The 4,118-nt window shown below is 39.0% G+C and overlaps 1 pseudogene; it reads left to right on the top strand.

Annotated features, from left to right (window-relative positions):
• The first annotated feature begins 1,848 nt into the window (after positions 1 to 1,848).
• Positions 1,849 to 3,511, top strand: LOC130849105 (cell division control protein 42 homolog; annotated as a pseudogene).
• The last annotated feature ends 607 nt before the right edge of the window (positions 3,512 to 4,118 follow it).

The following is a 4,118-nucleotide window of genomic DNA, read 5'->3' as shown; positions in this document are numbered from 1 at the left end:
CTCAGGATAGTCGTTCACTTTCCTGAGCCTCAAGCTTACTTAGCTATCAAGTGGGTGATTAAGCCATAAAGTCCCTTTTATTTCTAAAATTCTATGATTCAACTTCCTCCAATTAATGGTCTAAAACAAATTACTATGACCTAAGTATCAACTAAATATTTGACTAAGTACAAATCAATGATAAAGTTTGTTGGACTACTATTTTCAGATGACCTTGAGTTTATTTGATAATATAGGGGAAAATCTAAAAATACTTCCATATGTAAATGTATACATTTGGTTGTTTTAAAGATTCTTCATCGTTTCTTAACATATAACAGAAAAATCATAGCCTGAGTTGAATTCCAATAATTGCCTGAATCAAATGCCTGGAGAAGTGATTATCAAATTGGTCACATTTTCGTCTTAACCCTTTAGTGCACTCTGTGTTCAATTAGCATAGTTGATTAGGAAATTACACTAACAAACTCATGGGTTCATCATTCAGATGACTCAGTAAAACTCTCACCCTTGCCAGCCATCTGACATATGCTTCTCATTGGCCACAAGGTCAACTGAGTGATCTGATCATGTATGGATTTATCATTGCAAATTCATCACCAACAGAAAAATAATTCACAAAGCACATCCAATCCGCAACAGGCTAGCAACATCACTTTTCTTTAGCGGGGAGCAGAGTGAAAAATGTGAACACAGAGCATCAAATTAAGTTTCTGGTGCTTTCACCATATGCTATTAATCTCAAACTCCTCCTCTTTGATTTCATAATCGGCTCAAATTTTAAATCCCTGCCAATATCTTTGTCCCTTTTAGTGATTACCTCCTTAGCTTTGTTACTCTTTTGAGCATATTTGGGAGGCAAAATATCTAAAATGCATGTGCTTATAGTTCTCCCACCTTTTCAATCATCCCCGTGTTTTCGTGTTGGCAATCCAACACACAAAGACACTGCTGTGAGATAAATACCTTTGACTGATCATAATAGTAATATGTTCATAACATTTTCACAAGTTCGATAACTTCCCTAAAGCTGAATTTTTAAATAGGATGTTCATGTGTTCAAAAGTATATTTTAAAAGCTTACTAGCCAAAGAAATGAAGAAACAAACATGTGGTTTGACACTCACTCTGAATCTTCAAATAGTGATCTCTTTGAAATGCTCCCTTCTGAATGTGACTGCTAATGTGAGTAAACATTGGGAATCAGAAGGCAATGTATTTACACAAAGCAGCTGCATAATACCTTACACAGTATGGAATGGAAGATCCAAAGCACAAACTTTTACATAGAAGGAATGCACCTCTAAGAGAAGCTAGGCTCTGGAAACTTGTGGAGCCCTGAGATGAACAGAGGATGACTTGGTGATTGGTTATACGGGATATAGTTCAAATCGTTTGGGTTCTCATTCCCACTCTGTCAGAAGAACACCAAGAGGCAAGCATATAAAAAAGGAAAGATCTCATTCTGCTTGAATATTACATTAACCTATGAGCACCAGTGCTCCCTTGGTCAGCTTTTTCAGGGCTTGCTGGCACCTCAGCACTGCTGACCTGGTAGGTCTGATTATGAGTGATCAATGTGCCTATTTGCAATAAAACTCTTTGCACAGATCTGGACCCTCAGCCCTTATTCAGTCATGCAGATAATAACGGCAGTTCAAGGCACTTGCCCATAACTCCAAGCTTCATTAAACAAAGGGAATGTCACCAAAAGTCCCTTTAACTGTCTTTTGCTGCTAGGCAGGGAAAAATTGGCCATTCTGAGAAAATGGAATTTACAGTGTTAATAAAAATAAAGATTTGTATATCCTTGTGCTCTATTTTGCACATATTTCTTAAGCTTCTGGTGTTAAAATCTACCTCTTTAGTGGGGAGCAGAGTGAGGATTGTGAACAAAGGATGCTGTGTGCCTGAGGTCAGATCCTGCTTCAGAGGAAATACTTCAATGGAATTTTCAGGTCTGTGAAGGGAATGGGGTGTCGCCACTCCTCCTCATTCATTACAGACACAACTAGTGTTAGGCTGGTGTCTCAAAAGTTTGGAGGCAGGGGGGCTCCAGAGGAGTGCAGTGTGGACTTGAAAAGAGGGTCCCTCTGTGGTGCATTGAGGCATGATGAAGTTTGTCCACTTGCTAGTCTCTGGAAGGGTGTGAAGTTTGGGTTACCCGTTTTCTCAGGCAAAATATGTTAACAAGTCACTGTTGTTTGGGGAAAGTGTCAGCTATAGAAGTTCTAATAAGAGATGGTCATCTAAGTCCCCTGTGTATCACCTTCTTACTCGAGCTCCTCTCATGAACTCATATTCCACTGTACACCTTTGGCATCACTCCTACATCACCCCAATACATATATTAGTTTCCCTGTTTAGAACACCCATTCATCTTTTTTCATAGTCCTCTCCTTAACATAAAACTAGGCTTTCAGGATATCCTTAGTTTTTTTTTTTTTTTTTTTTTTTTTTTTGCCTGAATAAACCTGCTATAATTTAAAACTCATGGGGAAATGCAGTTTTGAACATCAAAATAATCATAGTCAAAGTTTGGGTTCCTTCACTATCAACTAAATGGCTATTTCTGGATATAACTGGTATTTGCACTTCAACCCTTAGACAATACCAATTCAAGAAAAATGAGAACAAGGGAACCCTTGTGCACTGTTGGTGGGAATGTAAATTGGTGCAGCTACTATGGAAAAGAGTATGGAAGTTCCTTTAGAAATTAAAAATAGAACTATCATATGATTCAGCAATTCTACTTCTGGGTACTTTTCCAAAGAAAACAAAAACATTAACTCAAAAAGTTATATGGGGCGCAGTGCTGCCAATGCCCCAGCGGAGGAGCTGAGGTCGTCATCAAATTTGAAATATTTAAAGTGGATACAAAACTGTTTCCGCAATGCAGACAATTAAGTGCATTGCTGTGGGTGATGGTGCCATTGGTAAAACATGTCTCCTGATATCCTACACAACAAACAAATTTCCATCTGAGTATGTACCGACTGTTTTTGACAACTATGCAGTCACAGTTATGATTGGTGGAGAGCCATATACTCTTGGACTTTTTGATACTGCAGAGCAAGAGGATTATGACAGATTACGACCGCTGAGTTATCCACAAACAGATGTACTTCTAGTCTGTTTTTCAGTGGTCTCAGCATCCTCATTCGAAAATGTGAAAGAAAAGTGGGTGCCTGAGATAACTCACCACTGTCCAAAAACTCCTTTCTTGCTTGTTGGGACCCAAATTGATCTCAGAGATGACCCCTCTACTATTGAGAAACTTGAAACAGAAGCCTATCACTCCAGAGACTGCTGAAAAACTGGCCCGTGACCTGAAGGCTGTCAAGTAGGTGGAGTGTTCTGCACTCACACAGAAAGGCCTAAAGAATGTATCTGACGAAGCAATATTGGCTGCCCTGGAGCCTCCAGAACCGAAGGAGAGCCGCAGGTGTGTGCTGCTATGAATGCCTCTCCAGAGCCCTTTCTGCACAGCTGGTGTTGGCATCATACGAAAAGCAATGTTTAAATCAAATTAAAGATTAAAAATTAAAATTTGTTTTTGCAATAATGACAAATGTCCTGCACCTACCCACGTGCACTCGTGTGAGACAAGGCCCATAGGTATGGCTCCCTTCTCCCTCTCAGTACTGGTTAATTTTGAGTAATTGTGTACTGTCAGAAAAGTGATCAGTATTAGTTTTTGTTTTGTTGTTTCAAAAATATTATTATTATTATTTTTTGTTTGTTTAAAAGCAAGGCATGCTTGTGATGACTCTGTAATTTGGGTTGTTGAAGCTGTTCCCGGGTTCCACTCTGGCGAGTGATCTGGGTGTTTTTTTTTTTCTTTCTTTCCTTTTCTTTCTTTCTTTCTTTGTTTTTCCTTTCCTTTTTTGTGGGGGTGGGGGAGTGTGTGTGGGATTTGTTTTTATTTAGTCATGTTTTTTTAATTCATTAACCATTGGACAGCCTTTAAGGGGAGGAAGACGGATTGATTCCACATTCCACTTCCTAGATCCAGTTTAGAAAACATGTTCCCCACCTGGTGCTCTTAGGAAGGAGTCTAGTAAACGCCTCATTTAATAATATGCTCCTTTTTGAAAGTTGACTTTTCTCTCCACCCT

This window comes from Hippopotamus amphibius, chromosome 3 (genome assembly GCF_030028045.1).
Source record: "Hippopotamus amphibius kiboko isolate mHipAmp2 chromosome 3, mHipAmp2.hap2, whole genome shotgun sequence".
Lineage (NCBI taxonomy): Eukaryota > Metazoa > Chordata > Mammalia > Artiodactyla > Hippopotamidae > Hippopotamus > Hippopotamus amphibius.
This window is presented reverse-complemented; position numbering and strand designations above follow the sequence as displayed.